Below are 25,536 nucleotides of genomic sequence, written 5' to 3' on the forward strand. Positions count from 1 at the left end.
GCCCGTACTCAAGTCTGGAGATCCGAGCCTGCCGACTAACTACCGCACCATTATGATTGGTCACTTGCTAGCCAAGCTATATGCCTTTACTCTTGAGCATGAGTTGAGCAGATGGGCAGAGAAACAACGGGTCCGAGCTCAGGGACAGGCCGGTTTCAGGAGGAGATTCTCTACTTTGGATCATATCTTTACCCTCAGGGCTATCATTGAGGAGGGCAGAGCACATGGGAGGAGGATCTACTGTGGCTTTGTGGATTTCCGCAAGGCCTTTGACACAGTGCCCAGAACTAGACTGATGCGCAGGCTGCAAGACTTGGGGGTTCCATGTGAGCTCATTTGGGGTATTATGGCACTTTATGAGACAGTAGTTGGGCAGGTGCGGACTTCAGAGGGTCTCTCCCAGCAGTACACTCCACTATAGGGGTGAAACAGGGCTGCCCGCTCTCTCCGACTCTATTTGGACTATACATTGATGAGATCTCTGATTATATTGGGACACGAGGGGACAGAGGAGCCCGGTTGGCTGGCACTTGGATACCTCTGCTCTTATATGCTGGATATTGTGCTTATACCTCTGCTCTTATATGCTGATGATATTGTGCTTATAGCAGACTCACCAGAGGGTATGTAGAGGCACTTGGATACTTTACATGCTTATGCACAGGACAGTGGGCTCTCAGTTAACCGTGGTAAGACCAAGGTTATGGTGTTTAACACTACAGCTCAGTGGGTCTGGAGATCAGCGCCTATTTTCACATATGGGCAGGAGACAGTGGAGTATGTTGACTCATACACATATCTTGGAGTGGTGTTCACTGGGCCCACATTTTCCATGAGGGGGCAGCAGAGGCCAGATTGACTAGAGGATATGCAGCACTAGGAGGTCTAGAGAGGATGTGCTCACAGGTACAGTTTCAGGAGCCACGCACTAAGCTGTGGCTTTTTGACACGCTGGTCACATCAGCTATGCTATATGGAGTACAGATCTGGGGGCCTAGCCTAGATCGTCACAGTCGATCAGGACGCACATACAATGGATGGAGATCGATGGAGAGACCACTTGTGTCCATGATCTCCAGGATGATCCGGGCTAAGGCCTCGATACCCCATGAGATTATCTGAGCCGAGATGGGAGCACCACCGATCGTAGTCGAGGCTCTTCATTCATAGCACCTGGGAGCTTCCCCAACACCGGTATGCACGACTTGCTTTCGAGTCCTCTCATCAGCTAGCCATGTTGGGAGACACTTCATGTTGGTATGCGCAGATAGCATCCTGGTTTGAGCTCCACGGGTTCAGCTTAGACAGACTTCCACCCTTCCAGTACTCTCTAGAGGCACCCTCTCTCACCTTGACACATTCTGAGATTAGTAGAGTCATCAGACAAGACCTCATTCAGTTGGACACTAGGAGGACATGCTAGAGCCCTCACAGGATTTAGGGGCGAAGATGGCTTTCTATAGAGACCATCTTCTCCGCACCACTGAGCATGGCTGTATACTTAGACCGAGCTACATGGATACCCATTTGTCTCATGGATTGAGGTGAGCCATTGGGCAGATCCGCACCTCTTCACATCAGTTAGAGATAGAGACAGGCATACCTCCAGGGGACGGGATATGTCAGATTTGTTGGATAGAGCCAGAGACGGAGGAGCACTACATCTGTCGCTGCACAGCATATTATGAGATTCGAGGGCGCTACCATTGCCTTTTCAGAGAGGGATTTGGACCACTGGCTAGAGTCATGGACTATTGTGAGCAGCGATGCTTGGGTTTTTATCAACTGGAGATCCGCAGGCTCAGAGAGTCCATTATGAGGAGCAGACGCCCGACTGGCAGGGAGTCCACACAGAGACAGATTACTGACTTCTTTAGAGGGACTACCCGGGAGGACACACAGCCGACAGCCCAGCAGCGGGCACCCCGTGGGACTGTAGTTGAGAGAGCTATCCAGTTGGGTAGATCTAGACGCCCGAGGGTTCGCGGATCCTCGACCGGAGGATTTAGAGCATCATTGCGAGGCATCGGGCTCGTCCGACCAGGCATCTCACTATGGCAGATATCCAGGCCATCCGGCAGAGACCCATGCTAGAGCTCCTACGATGATTACGACTCCAGCCATATACTGTTGTACTCACTGTCACTTTTGTACTCCCCCATATTCATGTATTCATGTATCCATGTACTCATGCACCCCATTTTGACTAGTAGCATTAGCTTCCCACTCTCCCTAGTTGCTGCTTCCGGATGCTCCCTTACTGATGTATTGTAGGGCTAGATACTTACCTTCAGTCCTTTCTTTTCTTTTCCAGATGTGTATCAGATGTCACATGATTGTAACTTTGGTCTCATAGGTCACTTTGGCCTTTTGAAGACGTTAATATAACATTTCATTTCATTTCTCCTCTGTTTGCGCTGCTCTGGGGAGCCAAAACGACGACCAAGGCCTTGCTAGCAGATCTGTGACGTTCTCTCTCTCCACTGACAGCAGCACGGCGAGGCGGGCTTCTCTCCTCTCTTTGCGCTGGGCAGCCAGAAGATGACAACATTCCCACTCTGTCCAGGCAGGGAGAGGAGGGGGGATGGCACCGGATGAGGAGGCGGAGCACATGAGGAGGGATCTTTTATTTTAATGAAGGTGAGGGGCGCCAAGGGGGGAGACAGGGAAACCGCATGCAAGGTGCAGGCACAATTTCTCAGATTGTGGTGATCGGACTCCTGGATTCCAAACGATTCAACAGCTTTAATTGTCGATCTAACTTCTATGATCTAGATCCGACCTCACCGATCTCACATCTTTGATCGTCGATTCTTGGACCGTGGTGATTTCACTCTTAGAGGATTCTACTTTCCAAACAACTCAACGTCTTTAATCCCCGATCTCACTTCTATGATCGTAATCCGACATTTTGATCGTCAATTCTTGGTTGTGGCGATCCAACTCCTAGATGATCCCATTGTCTAGACGATTCAACTTTTTTTAACTCGATCTCACAATGTGTTGCCTCTTGCTGCTCGCGGTCCACGGGCTCTTCCGACTTTTCTGAAGGTGGCGTCGGCACACGAGTCGAGGTGGAAGCCACTATTGCTCTCCATTCCTACTCGGGGTCCACGGGCTCTTCCGACTTTTCTGAAGGTGGCGTCGGCACACAAGTCGAGGTGGAAGCCACTATTGCTCTCCATTCCTACTTAAGATTTGGCGTTGGCATCAGAGGCATGACTTTGGGTCTCCACACCCACTTGGATTTGATGTTTGATGGTGCATTTGCAAGGGTCTAGGGCATGGTTTTCTTTGATCTCGGCACCGAGATCTGGGGGTTTCCTTCATATAATCCTTGTGCTTCTAGCAGTTTTGTCAGGATCGAACAAAGCATAGACTTTAGGGGTGGTACGGGGTATTGAGGCAATCACTTGGATCTTTTTGTCTTGCAAGATCATCCGGACGACATGGTTTTTGGATCCCAAACAGACTAGTTCCCTTCGTAGAAGCCCTAGGCTTCCAGCAGCTTGACGAGGATCCAATGGGATGGACGACATGGTTTTTGGATCCCAGACAGACTAGTTCCCTTCGTAGAAGCCCTAGGCTTCCAACAGCTTTACGAGGATCCAATGGGACTCCGGGTTTGGGTACCTCTGTTGCTTAGGACACTCGCTTTTGGCATATCTCTGATCCAGTAAGGTCTTTTGGCTGATAAGATTCATTCCAATATTTGTTGACTATGACAAATGGTCCCTCCCATTTCTGCTGAAATTTTGTCATATCTCTGATCCAACCTGTTATCCTATCTCATTACAAGCATTCCTTCTTCAAGATTCTTCTCCTTAAGTGCTTAATCAAACTTCCTCTTTTGTTACAGTATCCAATATGATTCTTTCCAAGTCTTCCAGCCTTTGTCTGAATTGCTCTTGTTCATCTCCCGCTTGTGCTACCAACACCCTTAAACTTGGAATTTGCACTTCAATTGGAAGAAGTGCTTCTAGCCCATATACTAGATGAAAAGGAGTAAAAGCCATCAAAGCTTTAAAGATAGTTTTGTATGCCCATAGTGCACTATTCAGATATTTGTCCCAGTCCTTGGACTTGTTCCCAACCATTTTTGTGATGATTTTGCATTAAGGTTCCATTCACTTTTTCCACTAAACCATTACATTGGGAATAATAGGGTGTTGAATACCTGTGTTGTATATGAAGCTCGACTAACAGTTTCTGAAGTAAGTCCCCTCCAAAACCTGGCCCATGATCTGAAATGATTTCCAGTGGTGTTCCGAACCGAACACATTATCATAGATGAAGTTGGAAACCACCTGAGCAACGATTCTTTTAGTCCCAACAGCTTCAGCCCATCTTGGCATATAATCTACAGCCACCAAAACGTATACCTTGCCACTATATGTCCTTGGTAGTAGTCCTATGGCATCCACTCCCCATTTAGTAAATGGTCCTTGATTCTAATCTCAGTTTTCTGTTTCCATCTTTTTGGCATCCCAAACATCCTTTGCACCACTGTTTCACGTCTCTATGTAGACTTGGCCATATATATCCATCTTGCAAGATCTTTCTGACTGGAAGGTCAAATCCAAAATGTTCACCTAAATTGTCATCATGACATGCATGCATAATATGTGAAATCTCTTTAGATAATGGAACCCTTCTGAGAATCTAATCCTTCCCTTTTTGATCTAACTGCTCTCCAATCACCTGAAATGATATAGCTTTCTTTGCAAGCTTAATTTTATGCCACTTTGGCATTCGGATCGAACTCTCCCCATGTAACAAGAAGTAAATAACATCAGATTCAACCCCTTGACACATCTCTAAAGTCACTTTGTGACAAATCAGATCATCCCTGAATCCTCCCTAAGCAAGAGCATCAGCTTCTTTATTGAAATCCCTGGTATATGCCTAAGATTCACATTTTTGAATTGATGAATTAGCTTCTTCACTTCCCTATTCGAACTTTTTTAAGGAATCTGATTTGATCTCCCAAGTACCAAGTAATTGCTTGACTATCAATAGAGCATCCCCCTTAACATTCAGTTTCTAAATTCCAAGTTCTTTACATTTATGTAATCCTGCCTTGAGAGTAGCATATTCTACCTCATTATTAGATCCTATCCCTGTATGATGAAATGTTTCCTCCACTACTTTTTTTTCCACCTCGATCAAGGATGATAATTCTTCCTCTACTCTGTCATGTTGTCCTCCTATAGGCTCCATCAAAATACATGGTATATGCATCAGGTAAATCAGACATAAACCTCTCCTATTTGACTTCAAATCCTCTCCTTTTTGGTTCTTTATGATACCTGTATGTCAGAATGTCACCAAGACTGGCTCTTGTGCTGTCTTCCACCATGAAAGTAAAATGAAATTCCTGAAGCTCTATGATCCATTTAGCTACTTTAGATGAAGTGTTCATGTGTTGTGCTACTTTAGTCTTTAGATGAAGTGTTCATGTGTTGTGCCACATAAGGAAATGTAGATTCATATGTGATGACCACAAACTCTCTAGGAAGAAGATAAGATCTGAATTTTCTAACTGCAAAAATCAGAGATAACATCATATGTTCCACTTCAGAATACTATTAGTATGAAGTACTCTAGTTGCAAAGTAGATAGGTCTCATGTACCCTTGCTTTATATCCTTCTGCCAACACTGCACGTACTAAATCAAATCCTATGCTTGGTCCTATGTAGAATATGGCATTCCAATCACGTGGCATGATGGTAGGAAAAGTAGCTAACACCTCTTTGACCTGCCTGAACTAATTTTCTTCATCATCTCCCCAGTGAAAGCTTTCAGAATACACCATTTGCTAAAGTTCAAAGACTAGTTGAGAGAGAAGATTTATGAACCTTGCCATATATTTTACCTTTTGAAGAAAACTCATGAGCTGTTTGATATCTTTGGAATAAGGCATATTAATTAGAGCTTTCATTTTTTCCAGATTAGGTTCTATCGCTTGTTCAGACACCACATGCCCCAAAAGAGTAACTTTTCTTTCTCCAACATGACATTTTTCAGGATTCAACGGACCTCCTAACTAATCCAACCTTCTAAAACCTGTTTCCACTTTCTCCAAATGTGTAGACCTGTTGCTATATATACAGAAATCATCCATGAAAACCCTTATAGAAGCTCAACCTCTATAGAAGCTTCAAAAAAAGGCTCAAACACATGATTCATAAACCTCTGAAAGGTAGCAGGAGCATTTGCCACTCTGAAAGGCATAACTCTATATGCAAAGCATCCCCAAGGGGTCACAAAGGTTGTCTTTTTGTGATCTTCTTCGACTATTCTGATTTGAAAATAGCCAGAGTATTCATCACAAACAGTATAGAGTTCATGACCTGCAACCACATTGAGTAGTTCATCCTGAAATGGCACCCCTCTTGGTTGCTGCATTCAATGGTTTAAAGTCCACACATATTCTCCATTTTCCATTCTTCTTTGGTGTTATGACAACAGGAGACACTGATTCAGAATTTCCTATAGGATAGATGAATCTAGTAGCTAACAATTTGTTCACTTCCTTCAACAGAGCCTCATACTGAATAACTCCCAACCTCCTCAATCTTTGAACAACAGGCTTGGCTCCTTCCTTGAGATCTATATAGTGTTGAAATCCCTGAACTCCTTTGATTTCATTCCTGATTTCAATATATTCAATAATAAACAGATATGGGAACTTCTTAAGCATGGCTAGGTATTGTTCCTGCTCCTTTGGACTGAGATCTTTGGAAATAATCTTCTGAAGTTTCTCTTCATGCCTGATTTTTGAATTCTGATTTTGCTAAATCGGCTCCAGAGTTGGGGACCTTCTTTCCTCCTATTTGCATAGAGTTATACCATATACTTCAGCACTAGAATCCTCTTCATCTGAAATGGCAGATTCATCCTCTTCAGTAATGATGTATTCAGATGTACTTTCTTCACCCATTGTAGTCTCATAGTTCATCTTAACCTGTTTTTCTTGCTTCATATCATAGATGACTGGCATTCCTTTGTTTCCTTCCATCTCTGGCTTGAGTACAAGCAAACCTGTTTCCTCGTCTTTGGTGCTAACTCAAAAAGCTGAGACCATGTGATGTTTGGTCCTTTTCCTGTGTTCAACTTTTCCTGTGTTTAAGTCTTCCAAAAGGTTGTAGGACCTCTGACCATGTCCTAATGGAAAATTAACACGGGTTACCATCCTTTTGATCTTCTTCTTCTTGTCTCTGGTTTCTCTTGCATATCCATATCTTTGCCTTTGTCATCCTTTCCCCTTTTTCTTCTTACATAGTCTTCAAAAGTTCCAATTCTTTCTCCTCCTTTTTTATTTGATCTGAATTTTCTCTTTTCCACTGGCATAAGATCAGCCTCTTCATCTGTTTCCTCATCATCTTCCAATTCAGCTTCCTCAACCTCTATGATATTGACGTTTCTATTAGCTCCCTGATTGCCTAAAAAGGTGGATTTACTTGGATTGGTCCTCCTACCTCCATAGGCCTTCTTTCTTGCATAGGTGGTGGGGGTAGCCCACCCTCTTGATTAAACACACTTCCTGTCACAATTTGACCACCTAAATGGTCCACTTCAGTTTCTTGTGCCGGCTAGTGCGTGGATCCGAGTGACGGGAATCCCAGTTCTTCGTGCCCGTCAGTGGCTAGTGTGTGCATCCGAGAGCAGTTCCGTGCTTTCTGATGTGCCAGATTTGTGCCCGGAAATGCCAGTGTTGTACATGTTCCATGACCGGGAGATTTGTTCATAACAAGTGCACATGCACACATGTTTGCATGCCTGAAACTGTTTTCGCGTGAACTATTTTTGTGTGTTTGCATGCCATGAATGTCCAGTTCATGGGCCTAGGACGCCTACCCATGAACCGTGCAAGTGCTGTGTATTCTAACATGTTTGTGGTGTGTGAACAAGTGCACTCAAAAACCTTTATTTTAATTGATTTAAATGCTTTGTAATGTTTATAACCTTGTAGGTTCACACAAATTAAAAATGGGTGGACATTTTTAATTTGTGTCCGTGGGCGCCCTTGTGGCCACATAATGTGGGTGGGCATCCCACATGTGGGTGGCTCAAATTAATTGGCCACCTACCTTTGCATGAGTCGTGAGCTTCTCTCCCTCGTTGTTGACGCAAATCATTCTCTCTCTGCACACCACCCTCTTCATCATTTTGCTCTAGCAGCAGCAGGAGCTACATTGACCCAATTTCAATTCCGTTTGCGCTATCGTGTTCCTCTTTCTGAGAGCACCCCGCTCCATACCTCAATTGCTGCCAATGATCGTTTCTGCCCGGCCCCACCTGAATTTCGTTTTTGCTCATGGAGGGCCGGGTTTTCGTCAGAATTCGATTATGAGCGCAGGGTTGTGTTCGCCTCAACCTATTTCATCTACTTGATGAGTCAATTCTCAATTTCTGGCAAGATTTCTACCAGGTGCCTGTGGGCGGCGCCCGTGGCCAACCGACGTATTCTACGCGTTCCGACTTCATCAACAACTCCGTTGTTGCTTGGTTTTGTGCCCAAGAGTGTCCTCCGGTGCTAGAACTTCATTTTCGGCCTTCCGTTCACCCGACATTGCAACCCAAGCGCTAGTACGGGCACACCAGTATCATACGTGGACCCAAAACACCACGTTTGTGGTTGCTTCACTCCAATGAGAGGTGAGGATTGCTGAAATTCATTTACATCAACGGAATTTTGCTCCAACTACTTGTTTGGTAATTGTATTCATTTCTTATTTACGGCAAATCTAGCTATCATAGTCCGTGGAACATTGTACCAGCAATTTTCATTTTCAGCATTGTCTTAATCTTGTGCTGTTTCCATTTCATTAAGTGTTTAAGTGATTGTTATTTACGAGACGGTGCCCAATACGTGCTCACATCAAACGAGGTGAATTAACCTTCCTACTTATTCCGGTCTTTGTAATATAGTTGGTCTAATTTTGGTAGAAAGTATTCTCCCCAGATCTCCTCTAGGATATGGACAATTGTGTATTCCATGACCTCTTTCATTACAATTGTAGCATACATATTCTTGTTGTTGCCTCCTAATTTGTCTATTCGGTTCCCTTGGAATAGCCTATCTTTGTCCCAATCCTTCCATCATATGCAAATTCAGATTTTCCATTGTAGAGTAATCCTCTGAAGTAGATGAGAGTCTATAGCATATCTCTGATTTGTCTGATCAGTAGCTCCTTGATCCTCTCTCCCCCTACCCCTAGTCATTTCCAGTTCAAATCTGATTTTCCTCTCCTTTTGCCTAGCTACAATAATAGCTTCATCAACCCCAACATCAAGATCTGGCTTCCGCTCCTTATTAATTGCTCTCCTCAACCTTCAGGTACGTGCTTTCTTATTTTCTGGAATTTTCTATCCACACATGGGCGTTATACACATGTCAGGTGCAAGGTCACCGCGAAACGTTTCACTATTAAAACGAAACGATGTTGAAACGATTTATTTTGAAACAAAACATTTCAACACCAGGTAGGTGGACAATGAAACGTTGGACCGAAACGATCATATACATAAAATGTGAAGGTACAGCCAATAGTTATAAGATGATATTAGCATATTTATCATTAGTAAACAAAGAAGACATACAAAAGAAAAGAGAAAAGAACAAATAGGATGAAAGAAGCAAAGAGAAAGAATTATAAAAGCTAAAAAGCACACAAAATCACAACCTTTTTCCCCGCATGAAACGATATGGTTTCAATATGCACATGAAACTTTTCAACACTGAAACGTGAAACAAGTTTCAAAGCCACCGAAACGAGTTTCATAGTGACCATGGTCAGGTGTGATGCCTATGTTGCCAAAATGATTTGAACGCGTGTTCCCCCTCTTCTAGAACTTGTCTTCAGCTATTTCTCTTCAAAAGATTCTCAAAAAGGGCAAGCAAGGGGCGCCCCCTAGTATTTGTGCTTCTTGCCAAAATCACCTCCATGATTCTAACTACCTGTCTACATGGCATCCAGTTTGGCATCTCATGTGGATTCTTGCTTGGACAACTCATATCCTATGTGTACAACATATGCCAACTCATCTCTACATTTCAAGCTCACCTGCAAATCAAGGTGCCTAGCTATAGTAATAACTTCATCAAAATTCTAAGGAAATTTACCCGATATCTTACTTTCCAAAATTGTATGTAGTCCTATGAATCTGTCTTTTTTCAAAAAATGAGGTGCAGCTCATTGTAGTGAAACTTCCCACTTTCCCCATAGGTCTTGAAACTGAGCTTCATATGTGGAATATTCCTCTAAAGTCTTTTGTTTGAGTTGCTGGAGGTGAATCCAAATAGCTTCTGACGTTTCTCCTCGCCCATACTTTGTCATAAAGGCTTCCAAAAATAGAGACCACCTATTCTGAGTATCAGCTGGCAAGGCTCTGAACCATGTTGGTTTCATCCTTCAAATATAAGTGTGTATAGTCCTCGTCTTCTCCTCAATTGTATCCCTAAAAGAAGAGCTCCAGCTCATCCAAAAAATCTTGAATATTCTCACATGATTCTCCATGAAAGATTGGTAAAGATCCCATTGTTCTCCTCTTTGCAACAGCAATTAAAGATCAGAAACAACCTTGGAGCAAGATATAAAGTCTGTCCTCAGTGGGGGCATTAAACTAATAGCTAAGTTTTTTTCCTAGAGATGGCCTCTCCACCCCTAGGAAACAACAACAATCAGCTAACTAAACTACTAGCAGCCCAAGCCCTAAATCCAACACCTCCCTAGGCATCAATATCCCAATCACCCAAGCCTCTCAAACCACAAACAAGGCAAGACATCTTCAACTCATGGTGATAGCTCTCCCAAGGTGTTAGCAAGAGACCCTAGTAGGTGATCACTAGGTGGCTTGGATCAAAACAAACTGAAAACCCTTTTGAAAGATGAAAACTTAGTCCTATCCAAGGCAACTCCTCTCTCTTCACCACTTAAAAAGCCCATATAATATCACATGAAAAGGATTGGTCAAACTGAAACTCATTCTGACACTTGTAGAGAGAAATTCAAAAATTCACGAAAGATGATATTCATATATGAACTAATTTACAAGCTTAAGATTGTACACTCATGAGAACAACTCAAAAGGAAGCTCGATCTCCAAGAAAACTCTCCACATTAGATCAACAGTGTCAATTCTTATTCTAAAACCTAAAAATTCTTGAATATTGTTGCAAAGTCACCTGTATCATTTGTTCTCAGCATACCAGAAGCTCAGTAGCTTTCGCCAAGGCCAGGGAAGCATTGGGAGAGATTGCATATCAACTTCAGACCAGAGATCAGAATTTTGAAAAACAGAGAGGACCTTCCACTAGTAAATGTTGATGTGTTCCCAACATCAGGATATGGCTTCCTCTCCTTAGTAATTGCTCTCCTCCACCTTCAAGTAGATGCCTACTTCCTGGATTTGCTATCCACACATGGGTGTTATACACATGTCAGGTGTGATGCGTGCCAAAATGATTTGAACTCGTGTTCCCCCTCTTCTAGAACTTGTCTTCAGCTATTTCTCTTCAAACGATTCTCAAAAAGTGCAAGCAAGGGACGCCCCCTAGTATTTCTCCTTCTTGCCGAAATCACCTCCGCGATTCTGGCTACCTGTCTACATGGCATGTAGTTTGGCATCTGATGTGGATTCTTGCTTGGACAGCTCATATCCTGTGTACAACATATACCAACTCATCCCTACATTTCAAGCTCACCTGCAAATCAAGAAAATATCTGATTTTCGATGTCCCAGTTCCGCGCTTTCCGATGTGCCAAATTTGTGCCCAAAAATGCCAGTGTTGTACATGTTCCATGACCAGGAGATTTGTTCATAACAAGTGCATATGCACACATGTTTACATGCTTGAAACTGTTTTCGCGTGAACTGTTTTCGTGTGTTTGCATGCCATGAATGTCCAGTTCACAAGCCTAGACGCCTACCCGTGAACCGTGCAAGTGCTCTGTATTCTGACATGTTTGTGGTGTGTGAACAAATAGTAAGTACACTCAAAAACCTTTATTTTAATTGATTTAAATGGTTTGTAATGTTTATAACCTTGTAGGTTCACACTCCTTAAAAATGGGTGGACATTATTAAGTTGTGCCCGGGGTCCAACCCCGTGGACACCCTTGTGGCGACTTAATGTGGGTGGCCACCCTATAAGTGGGTGGGCACCCCACATGTGGGTGGCCCAAATTAATTGGCCACCTACCTTTGCACGAGTCATGAGCTCCTTTCCCTTCTTGAAGCAAATCGTCATCTCTCTACACACCACCCTCTTCATCATTTGGCTCATAGAGAAGGAGCTACACTGACCCAATTTCAATTCCGTTTGCGCCATCGTGTTCCTCTTTCTGAGAGAACCCCTCTCCATACCTCAAATGCTGCCAATGATCGTTTCTGGCAGGCCCCACCTGAATTTCGATTTTGCTCATGGAGGACCAGGTTTTCGTCAGAATTTGATTCTGAGCACACGGTTGTGTTCGCCTCAACCTATTTCATCTACTTGTTGAGTCAATTCTAAATTTCTGGCAAGATTTCTACTAAGTGCCCGGGCAAGCCGATGTATTTTACGCGTTCCAACTTCATCAACAACTCCGCTGCTGCTTGGTTTCGTGACCTGGAGTGTCCTCTGGTGCCAGAACTTCATTTCAGCCTTCCGTTCACCCCGAGGTTGCAACCTAGCCGCTAGTACGAGCATGCCAGTGTTGTGCATGGACCCAAAACACCAGGTTCATGGTTGCTTCACTCAAGTGAGACATGAGGATTGCTGAAATTCATCTACATCAACAGAATTTTGCTCCAACTACTTGTTTGGTAATTGTATTTGTTTCTTGTTTACGGCAAATCTGGCTATCATAGCCCGTGGAACATTGTACCAATAAAATACTCCAATAATATATATATATATATATATATATATATATATATATATATATATATATATATATATATATATATATACCTAGATGAATCCAAGAACATGCCCAAATTCACCTTTTAGGAACGTGCATGTTATATACTCATGGTAGTCAACCCACAAGACTATATAACTATCAACTCCATTATGCATAGTATGGACTAGATATTGTGACATTCCCACTAATGTCATCAGTACCCAATAGTGGGTGTAGAACTCTATATCAAGATATGCTCTCACACACACACAAGAGCATATATTCACACAAAGCCCTTCGTACCGAGTTTCTGTCAAACCTCCGGAGATGCATGGCAGACTCAGCCACAATCAAGCCTGGCACTAAAGAAAGTAGCAAATAGAAAGAATTAGTACAGCAAATAAGTAGTTGATAGGGCAAATGCACCGCTAAAGATAGAAAGAATTAGCACAATATCAACAGGCCGCAACTAAGACGAAAACTTCACAATGTGAAATCTGAATGTCTGCTAATACGACTGAATTATATATCTAGATGAATCCAATAATATGCTTAGTATTGAGGGGGGGGTCGGCCCAGGTTCCGACCCCAATGTGTTGTCATTGAGCAATTTTCATTTTCAGCATTGTCTTAGTCTTGTGCTGTTTCCATTTCATTAAGTGTAAGTGATTCTTATTTACGAGACGGTGCCCAATATGTGCTCACATCCAACGAGGTAAATTACACTTCCTACTTGTTCGGGTCTCAGTAATATTGCTGGTCTGATTAGGGTAGAAAGTATTCTCCCCAGATCTCCTCTAGGATATGAACAATTGTGTATTCCATGACCTCTTTCATTACAATTGTAGCATACATATTCCTGTTGTTGCCTCCTGATTGGTCTATTTGGTTCCCTTGGAATAGCATGTCTTTGTCCCAATCCTTGCATCATATGCAAATTCAGATTTTCCATTGTTGAGTAATCCTCTAAAGTAGATGAGAGTCCGTAGCACATCCCTGATTTGTTTGATTAGTAGCTCCCTCATCCTCTCCAGAAATCTGATCCTCTCTCCCCCTACCATAGTAGCAACGGAACGGGAACGGGAACGGGAACGGAACGAAAGCACCACCAGGGGAACGGGAACGAGAAAAAGGGGGAACAGGAACGAGGGGGAACGGAAACAGGGAACGACCTAGATAATTCCTAGAAATGACGATAAATCTTAACATACAATGCTCATTTATATAACCAAATCAGAGACACACTAAAGTCTAGTGCACCATAATTTGCATGGCTAGATACTAACACTGAATAGATCTCACAAGTCAAAATAAATTAGCCCACATCATACATGACATAAGTGACAAAAAGCACAAAATGTGGCCCACATGGCACAGCCTAGATAAAAGAAACAATCCAAGTCCAAAGTCCAAGCCTCAAGGTGACATGCAAATAGTAAGGAGATATCATGCATGGCTACTGCCAGTGATGCCATCAAGAAGACTATCATCTATGTCATCCAAGAAAGCCATATCATCAAGACCAACATCTGCAGCATCCAAATCTTCAATCCCATCCTGACCAGGATCTGCAAGTCCATGTGTCTCCTCATCATCCGAGGACTCCTCATCAAGCAATATAAACTTCTCTGGTTTGGGAGATGCCATATCACCAAGCAAGCGCAAATTAGCACTTCCAAAAATCAAGTCATTGACTTGTTTTGTCCCAAATTTGTTCCTCTTCTTGGATGCAACATGGCCGAACACACTCCATAGCTGCTCAATCGGAGAGGAGCTTGCACCTTGAGACAAGATCCTTTCTGCCAATGATTGAAGCTGTGGTGTACGAGCCCCATAATCCTCCCACCATAAAGCAGCCCCTATCTTAAACCTATCTCTCTGTGCATCAGCCGATCCAAACCTTCCCAACTTGCTGCGATAAAATCCAAGTTGGTCTTTCACCAACCTTCGTTTATCTGCATCACGAACCTGCCTAGAAAGCACTGTCTCCCAACCATCCATCATCTCATCATCGGCCTCTTGTCCACATCCTTGGAACTCGGGATCCAAGACATACGCAGCAGCATGCATAGGAGAATGATAACCATTCCATCGTGCTTCACATAATTCTCGAACCTCTGCATATTTTTCCCCTATTTTCTCGATCATTCGGTCAGCCCCCTCATAAACCTTGCCAATGCATGGCTCCCGTCCATCTGCAATCCGCATCAAGCGCATGATCGGCTTCATCATAGCATTGATAGTATTGACTTCATCCCAAAATGTGAAGTCTTGTATGGTTCTTGCAACCTCTATGCCGGCTCTTGAGCGAGAAAGTGCCCATCCCATCCACTCATTGCATACAACCAACTGCTTCAAAGGCAATTGCACTTTGGATAACCTCTTCATCATGAGAAAGTTATAACCAAAGCGTGTCTCTGAGTACTTCAAGAGATCCTTTTTGGCCGATCTCTTGCGGAATTCATTCAAAATAAACTGATGGTTTTGAATGAAGCTTATTATCTCCTTGCCTTTTTGAATGTGTGGATCAACCCATGGCAAGCTGCCAACATCCTTCAATAAGTTGCTCAAACAATGAGCAAAGCATGGACTAAATGTGATATGCAGATACCTGTCTTCAAGCTTAAGACCAGCTGCTCTATTTGTTGCCTCACCATCACCTAAGAACTGAATAACATTCTCTGGTCCAACTTTCTCAATACCTTCGGCCCACTCTTCCACAAGCTGATCCACAAGCTGATCTGCCCACTCTTCCACAAGCTGATCTGCAGTTTTTCCAGTCCCAGAAGCATCATGTGAGGAAATGAATTGCATTCTTCCTCGAGAATAAGTAACCATGCCATGAATGGACCTTTTTCGAGTGTCACTCCAACCATCTGCAATAAGTGACACACCATTCTTTGCCCAACTTTCATGCACAGACTCTAAAGCACATTCAATTGCAGTTTTCTCCTTTTGCAACAAGGTGGTGCGTAGTGTCTCATATGAAGGAGGCTTGTATGTTGGGCCATACCGTGCAATCTCCTGGACCATTTCAATGAAATATGGAGACCTGGCAACATTGAATGCTACATGATCATGATAAAAGAACCTTGCAACAGCTGCATCTACCCTCTCTTTCTTGCGGGGATCCCAAGCTGCTCCCAAGGTTTGCTGCTTGCCGGAACTTGCACCCATAGACTGCGAATCTTGGGAAAATGCAAAGCTCCCAAGTCCTCCATACTGTTGTCCATCTCCCAAGTCTACATCTTCCCCTTGTCTACTGAAGTAAGATGCATCAATTGCCGGTTTCTTTCGTGCACATGCTTTCTCCTCTTCACTTGGGTACTTTGCCAAAAGCTCTCTACGCATTTCAGGTGTTGTCCCTGGGCATTTGTTCACTTGTGCTTTTTCATTGTTTACATGGCATAGATGTGCTCTCACACGGTTTGCTCCTCCTGACTTCTCTTTGTTACATTGCTTGCATTTCCATCCTGTTGCACCTCCCTTAGATGAATACCTTTCTAGCCTTTCAACCTCGTCCCACCAAGTAGCATTCGAAGCCGATCGCTTTGAACCCGAGTAAGCCATGATGTCTGCAAATCGGGCAAAAAGTTGAATAGGCTTTCAAAGTTAACCATTACAGAGAAATGAGTCCTTTTTTTTTCTTGTGTTTAATGGGGAGAGACTGTGCAGTGTGCAATCCAGATTGTGATTCACCATGGGTAATTTTTAAAACACCAAAAGTTCAAAGTTCAAACAAAAAAAGAGAGAGAGAAGAAAGAGAAAAGCTTCTTGCTGCCTTGCCTTTTAGATGAATGTAGTCACTGTGTGTACAGTGTACAGTGTACACTGCAAGTCTGCACAGTGCAAGGGCTGGGGGCCTGGCTGCCAGTGGCTGGGGCGACTGTACTATGTAGTACAGAATGTCAGAACAGCTGCCGTACGGGCAGGACAGTACGGGCAGTGGACTCGTGGAGTCGTGGACAGCAACGGCGACTACACTGGCACAGGCATGAACTCCGAAAAGCAACGGGCGAAAGGCGTGGGTGCGAATTTCCGAAAAGCGACTGGCGCAAGGCTTACGGGCTTCTATTTTTTTAAAAAAAAATCCACGTCATCAGCGTTCCCACGTGGGGGAACGGCAAGCTCGCGTTCCCTCGCCCGTTCCATCTCCCGTTCCACCACCGTTCCCTGCCGTTCCACCTCTTTACGACCACCTCAACGTTCCAGCCCCCGTTTCCAACGTTCCACTGGTTCAGGCGATGGGGGAACGCGTTCCACCGTTCCCAATGGGGGGAAACGGGGTTCCCCTGCTACTATGCCCCCTACCCCTAGTCCTTTCTTGTTCAAATCCGATTTTCCTCTCCTTTTACCTAGCTACAGTAATAGCTTCATCAAAATTCTAAGATAATTTATGCTATACCTTACTTTTCAGAATCGGATATAGTCCTTCTATGAATTTGTCTCTTTTCACAAAATCAAGTGCAACTCCTTGTAGTGAAACTTTCCACTTTCCCCATAGGTCTTAAAACTGAGCTTCATATGTGTAATATTCCTCTAAAGTCTTTTGTTTGAGTTGTTGGAGATGAGTCCAAATAGCTTCTGAAGATTCTCTTTGCCCATACTTTGTCATAAAGACTTCCAAAAACAGACGCCACCTATTCTGAGGATCAAAATCATGCTTTGGCTTCATCCTTCAAAACTAAGTATATAGTTCTAAGCTTCTCTTCACCTGTATCCCTTCTTGACTGAAAAAAAAAAGAGTTCCAGCTCATCCAAAAAATCTTAAATATTCTCACTTGATTCTCCATGAAAGATTGGTAAAGATCCCAGTGTTCTACTCTTTGCAGCAGCAATTAAAGATCAGAAACAACCTTGGAGTAAGATATAAAGTCTATCCTCAATGGAGGAATTAAAAAAAATGTCTGAGTTTTTTTCTAAAGATGGCATCTACACCCCTAGGAAACAACAACAATTAGCTAACGAACTTACTAGCAGCCCAAGCCCTAAATCCAACACCTCCCTAGGCATCAATATCCCAATCACCCAAGCCTCTCCAACCACAAGCAAGGCAAGACCTCTTCAACTCATGGTGATAGCTCTTTCAAAGTATTGGCAAGAGACCCTAGTAGGTTATCACTAGGTGGCTTAGATCAAAACAAACTGAAAACCCTTTTTGAAAATGGAAACTAAGTCCTATCCAAGGTAGCTCCTCTCTCTTCACCACTTAAAAAAAAGGATTGGTCAAATCAGAAACTGATTCTGACACTTGCAGCAGAGAGAAATTCAAAAATTCAGGAAAGATGATATTCATATATGATCTAATTTACAAGCTTTAAGACTGTAGACTCATGAAAAAAACTCAAAAGGAAGCTCTGTCTCCAAGAAAATTCTCCACCTTAGATCAACACTGTTAATTTTGATTCTGAAACCTGAAAATTCTTGAATATTGTTGCACAATCACCTGTATCATTTGTTCTCAGCATACCAAAAGCTCAGTAGCTTCCACTAAGGCCAGGGAAGCATCGGGAGAGATTGCATATCAACCACTTCATGGATCAAATTCACATCAGAGATTGGAATTCTAGAAAACAGAGAGAAGACCTCTTCCACTAGTAAATGTCGATGTGTTCCCAACATCAGGATTTGGCTTCCTCTCCTTATTAATTGCTCTCCTCAACCTTCAAGTACATGCTTTCTTACTTCTTGGAATTTGCTATCCACACATGGGTGTTATACACATGTCAGGTGTGATGCCCATGTTGCCAAAATGATTTGAACTCGTGTTCCCTCTCTTCTAGAACTTGTCTTCAGCTATTTCTTTTCAAAATATTCTCAAAACGGCAAGCAAGAGGCGCCTCCTAGTATTTCTCTCTCTTGCCAAAATCACCTCCATGATTCTAGCTACCTATCTACATGGCATCCAGTTTGGCATCTCATGTGGATTCTTGCTTGGACAGCTCATATCCTATGTGTACAACATATGCCAACTCATCCCTACATTTCAGACTCACCTGCAAATCAAGAAAATATCTGATTTTTTCCTGATTCTCAAATCTGAATCTGAATTGTGAATCTGAATTCTGATTCTGAATTGTGCATAGTCCTTTGACATTGGCAATCCTGATTCATTTTTGGTTCTGACCTTGCAAGGTGAGTTCTTGATATTTCTAATGATGGTTGAACTCCTTAAACTCCATTTGAAGCCCTCAGATCAGATCAGATTTGTTGTTGTTCACTGTATGGCTTGAATTGAAAACCGGTCATCTGTATGTTCAAATGAAGACCAATTGAAATGACCTTTGGTACAAGCGTTCTCAAACCTTTGGAGAAGAAAGATCAGATTTGAATTTTGTCCAAGATCTTGGTTTAAAACCCCTGATTTTTGAATTGTACCTGTTCTAATTTCCTGAATTGTTCCTGACCTCCTTTTTGCTTTGCTCTCGGCATACCTATGGTGGAAACTTGAAGAAGAACTTCATATGTACAATCTACTTTGCAATCCATACTAGTCTAGTGGAGAAAAACCCTTGAATTTATTCCGCAAACTCCATGTCCATCCATGACTTCGACACATGTTTACCTGAAAAGAAAGGGCATTTGTACACTATGTTAGCATTCAGAGCGATCAGATTTTCTTGCATCAGCAGCAACTATATCTCAGAATCAGCCTGAAGCTCTAATACCACTATGACGTACGGAAACTCTGGGTAGTGTTCTTTCAGCCCTAAGCACTACATAGGAACACTTGATGCAAGAACAATCAGCATAGACACAGAATATAGAGAGAGAGATGGCTGCATTTTCAGTATACTCATAAAGTACAGAAAAGATACAATGTCTGTGGCCTTGGCCTTCCCAAAGAGAGTAACAAAAGCCTATTCTATGATCTACTCCATAGGGGAGTGAGATAGCTAAAAATGGTCCATGGCCTAGCCTTTTATAGGGCCAAGCATGCCCAATAAACTGGCTGACCAGCAGTCGGCCTGCAGAAAATCCCATATATTCATATATGTTGCCGACCTACTCCATATGCAATCTAGATCTGGCCGACAGGCTCCTTGTCCATTGGATGTCTTATGTGCACACTTGGACACTTGCTAGACCACATGACATCCACCAAACGCCAAAGAGAGCCATCTGAGGATGACTAGACGATGAGACAGACCAGGCAGTGTATACAGGCCCTGAGGTTCCCCGGTGTTTCCCTAGAGAGAGCTACTCAGATCCAGAGATCCAGACGACCGTGACCAAGCGGACCGAGATGACCATATCCCCTCGCCAGTTCCAGCTTTGGGAGATCCTTCAACAATCAGTGTCATGTGCATAGTGTGTATCTACCGTGTGCTACACGCACAAGACTAGCTTCGAGGCTTGGGGAAGCTTGGAGTTAGGCAGGCTGATTGGCGAGCTGGGCTAGGGATAGACTAATGGGCAGGCACCCAAGTATGGACGGGAACACGCACCCAAGTGTGGACGCCCGATGACCAGCCAAGAGCCTATAAAAGGGTGGCCAAGGTTAGTCAATAGTTCATAGAGTCTCGCGTGTCTTTGTGAGAGCTCTATGGTCAGGAGCCTGGATCTAGTGCAGATGTGCACATGCTTTATGCAGCCAAGGCCGGCAGCAATCTCGAGGCCTGCAAGGGTAGCTTTGTGGCGGTATGGGACGTCAGAGATTGGTCCACATGTCCAACTAGTTAGCTCAACTCATGGCTCGGTGGGGACAGCCAAGACATGTGGGTTTGCCCACGGCTATCAAGGTTGGGAGGTGAGTCAGCCTGCACCCCCTTCACGTTGCTTGGTTTGTTTTGCAGGTTTGGAATCTTGTACCAAGAGCGTTCTATGAGGTGATCCCTTGGGGTTTTGACAATGGTATCAGAGCAAGCCTCGAGAACGAGTAAGTTGGTAGGTAGAGAAAAAGAGGTCAAAGAAAAGGTATGAGTTCAAGAAGATTGCTGTTTTTCTGTTCATGCTGCTGTTTTTTCAAATTCAGCATGTTGCTTTTGCATCGTGGAAACCCATGATGAAGGTTTTGGTCTTGTAAGGGTTGTTTTGCTTTGCAAGAAGAAGGGCTGTGTGTTTTTCAACTGTGTGAACAGTTTGAGAAAGAGAAAAGAAAGAAAGACATATTAACGTCTACGAGAGGCCAAAGTCGGCCTATGAGACAAAAAATAATACAACTGTGTTCTTCCGGTCATCGGAAGAAAAGAAAGAGAAAGAAAAGAAAAAGTAAAAGCCTATCGACTGTAAATCAGTAAGAAAGAGAGAGAGAGAGAGGGAGAAGTAGCGATGGCTGTTGATGCCTGTGTGAAGGCCAATGGAGAGTTAGGGTTAGGGTTTAGAGATGCTGCAAACAGGCGTGGAGAGCAACAGAGAGAGAACACGACTTCAGTGTATTCAGTTGATCAAATGTGAAGTACAATAGCCACATAATAAGTGACCTAAAGAGATGTGTTCACATGTCCGGCCATAAAATGTGCCGGGTGGACCAAAACACCTATAAACTGCTTATAAGTGAAACTAAGCTAAACTGGGGGAAAAAACCTCCACTAACTGAAGTAAAAAGTGCCCCAGTAATCTACTGATGATCACTAGCACTCCTCTGGGTGCATACACAGCATAAAACCCAACAAACCCCCCTGGAGTGATATGTGATCACTGTACATCATCCACCAAAAGGAAACAAATTCAAAGCAGTGCGGAATGCTTCGAATTTCGGACGTGGTAATGCCTTGGTGAAGATGTCTGCCACATTCTGATCTATAGGACAGTAGATCAGACTGATATCTCCTGCCTGGAGTCTCTCCCGAACAAAATGATAGTGAATCTCAATGTGTTTCGTGCGAGCATGAAACACAGGATTCTTGGCCACAGCAATGGCACTCTGACTATCAGTATAGATAGGTGTAGGCTCCTCCACTGAAATATCCATATCAGTCATGAGACGACGCAACCAAACACACTCAACAATAGTAGTGTAGGCTGCTCTGTACTCTGCCTCACAAGACGAAGTGGCCACTGTGGTCTGTTTCTTGCTTAGCCAAGAAATGCATGAAGAGCCAAGAAAGAAACAATTGCCACTAGTGGAATGTCTGGTATCAAAATCACCAGCCCAATCTGAATCACTGTAAGCGTATAACTGCATGTCACCCCCCTCAGGATAAAGCAATCCAAGAGACAAGGTACCCTGCAAATAACGGAATACACGCTTCACAGCTTGCCAATGTGACAACCGCAGGCTGTGCATGAATCTGCTCAACTGAGAGACTGCATACTGAATATCTGGCCTTGTATTACACAAGTAAATAAGGCACCCAACAGCCTGAGCATATGTAGTGGCATCAAAGGAAATACTGTCATCTTGTAGTGACAGTTTCATCCCAGGCTCCATAGGAGTACTAATAGGCTTCCAATCCTGAAATTTAAACTTCTCCAGAAGTTTAGCAACATACCGAGATTGCAACAACCCAATGCCTCTGTTATCCTGCACAAACTGTATGCCCAAATAGTAGTGTACAAGCCCCAAGTCAGACATGTCAAATGTCTGTTGGCAGTATCTCTTTAAAAGCTGCAATTTTGTCATCATTTGATCCCATGAGCAAGAGATCATCCACATAAAGACTGATGACCAGTAGATCTTTTTCTTCTTTCTTTACATACAGAGTGGCTTCTGATGGACTGTTCACAAATCCCTGAGTGAGTAGGAAAGCATCTATTTTTGCATACCAAGCTCGTGGAGCTTGTTTCAAACCATACAAGGCCTTTTTCAGCCTGCATACTTTCCCCTCATGACCATGTTCTGCAAAACCCATGGGCTGATATACATAAACTTCCTCCTCGAGGTCCCCATGTAGGAATGCAGTCTTTATGTCTAACTCGTGAACAACCCAACCACGATGTGCAGCCAATGTAATGACACACCTAAGTGTCAACATACGGGATGTAGGAGCAAATGTCTCCTCATAATCAATGCCCTTTTTCTATGCATAGCCCTTTGCAACTAGACGGGCTTTGTACCTGTCAATGGATCCATCTGCATGTCTTTTCAACTTATAGACCCATTTAGTACCGATTGCTTTCTTGCCTTTGGGCAGATCAACCAAATCCCATGTTTGATTCCTTTTAATAGAATCAAGCTCATCCTGCATGGCTTTGTTCCAATGCACATTATCTCGTGCATCCACAAATGAATCAGGCTCATCATCATCCTGTAAACTGGCTGCCATAACCAGATTCAAATCCATGATGTGTGCATGCTCATTGGTCCGTGTCTCCCTACGAGTACGACCAGCAAGAGGACCCTCTAAATGGCTGTCCTGTAATGTCCTCAAATACCATCTAGGTATGTGTCTAACCTGTGGTACCTGCTGCCCCATATTTGGTTCAGCTTCTGGCTCAATTTGCTGCTGAATTTCTGCACCACCTTCATCATTTGCTGGCTGTCCTGTACCCTCATAAGTTGGATCACCAACTGTGGAATGAAACTCCATAGGTAGTAGACCTTCAAACACATCATTTTCAGCCTGATTTGCATCATAACCAGCCGTGGATATTTCTGATTTTTCATCAAAAATCACATCCCGACTAGTGAATATCTTCCTGGATAGTGGGTCATATAACCGGTAGCCCTTGCTCTCACAGCTATACCCAACAAAAATGCATTTTGTGGCTTTATCATCCAACTTCCTCCTCAACTCTTTGGGTATGTGTGCATATGCAAGACACCCAAAGATACGAAAATGTGATACCGAAGGCTTGCGGCCATGCCAAGCCTCAAAAGGAGTAATGGAAACCAATGCCTTTGTGGGACATCGATTCAAAATATGACAAGCACACATGACAGCTTCCACCCAAAAGATATGTGGTAGCCTCTTTGCCTTTAGCATACATCTGGCCATCTCCATGAGTGACCGATTCTTCCTTTCTGCAACCCCATTCTCCTGTGGAGTATAAGGAGTAGTATACTGATGTTTTATACCTCTACTCCCAAGAAAGGAATTCAGCATGTGTGACATATATTCCCCCCCTCGGTCAGAACGGAGAGTCTTGACCTTGCATCCTGACTCTGTCTCAGCAAGTGCTACAAAGGCCAAAAATGAATCATATACCTGTGATTTCTGTGTCAAAGGATAGACCCAGCATATACGAGAGAAGTCATCAATAAATGTTGCAAAATAGAAGCAACCACCTAATGACTTCATCTGCATGGGACCACAAAGATCACTGTGTATAAGCTGCAACTTTGCAGTTGCTCGTAGAGCTTGATCACGTGGGAAGGAAAACCTATGCATTTTTCCCAAAATACATCCTTCACAAATGTGATCTGGAGGCTTCTCCATGAGAGGTAGATCTGTAAACATGTTATGTCGCTGCATAAGCATAAGACTACCAAAATTTACATGCCCCATGCGAGCATGCCATAACTCCGCATCAACCATAGCTGGAGTAAGAGTGAATGCATTATAAGCAGACTGATCCACTGGCTGAAATGCATCCAACTGATAAAGTCCATGACATAATGTACCAGTAATAAGCATCAAGGTCAAAGCATTAGCTTTGTCTCTGACCATGCATTTATCATCATCAAAGTGGACTTGCATACCACAATGTGCTAAAGAAGAAATGGACAACAAATTCTTCTTTATCCCTGGTACATATAAGGCATCTGTAAGGCGGAGAATGGAGCCATCAATGGCTGTGAGCTGAATCTCCCCAATGCCACAAACTGGATATGAAGCATTGTTGGCACACTGAACAGTTTTGCCAACAGGGGCAGGGCCAACATGACAAAACAAATCCCTGCGAGATGTGATATGCTTTGAGGCACCACTATCAAAATACCAAGTACATGCATGCTCTGTCATACTGAGTGCCTGTGAAGACCAAGAGGCATCATAGCTGCATGTATAAAAACAGTAATCCCTGTCCTCAACAAAAGAAGCAGTATCTGGAGGAGCTTTAGAAGCATCATTAACAGACATCCCAGCTTCCTTAATCCTCTTCCTACATTCAGTGATGTAGTGACCTGGCTTCTTACAGTAATGACATTTGCCCTTCTTCTTGGGCTGTCCATCACCTTTCTTGGTATCCTGAGATGAACCACCATCACCTGAATTCTGATTTGAACTCTTTGGCTGAGTTTTTCCTTTCCCCTTTTGACCTGTAGTAAATGCTTGTTCAGCACTTGTGTTCATATTCATATTCTTCCTCATTTGCTCTTCTTGTAGCAAGAGAGCAACAAGTTCCTGATACTTGAGGGGTTCAACAGCATTCCTCATGCTGAGGTTCAAAGAGGTATGAAAAGCCAAGTAAGATCTTGGCAAAGAGTGCAAGATGGTGGACACAAGCTGTGTCTCAGGAATAATCTCATCCACATTGATGAGTTGCTCTCTCAAATCCTGCAGCTTGTTTAAGTGGCTAGACATATCATCTCCTTCATTCATTTTCTGATTTTCCAGCTCTCTGTTCAAAAATGAGATCCGAGCCTCATTACGAGCAGCATACATCTGCTCCAAAGTCACCCATGCATTCTGTGAAGAGCCAGCTGAACGAATATGAGGTATAATAGACCTCTGTACTGACAATGCAATGAGTGACAAAGCTTGTGCATCCCTGGCATCCCATGTCTTTTGAGCATTTGTTCTTTGAACAGGCAATGGC

General features: G+C 43.4%; 1 protein-coding gene across 5 annotated transcripts in view; it reads right to left on the bottom strand.

Annotated features, from left to right (window-relative positions):
- Positions 1 to 25,536, bottom strand: part of LOC147616014 (protein TIFY 7-like) — a 126,458-nt gene that overhangs the window by 23,943 nt on the left and 76,979 nt on the right. The gene's annotated exons all lie outside the window — the stretch shown is intronic.

The sequence above is a fragment of the Cibotium barometz genome, chromosome 39 (assembly GCF_041138505.1).
Source record: "Cibotium barometz isolate CiBa-2024 chromosome 39, ASM4113850v1, whole genome shotgun sequence".
Classification (NCBI taxonomy): domain Eukaryota; kingdom Viridiplantae; phylum Streptophyta; class Polypodiopsida; order Cyatheales; family Cibotiaceae; genus Cibotium; species Cibotium barometz.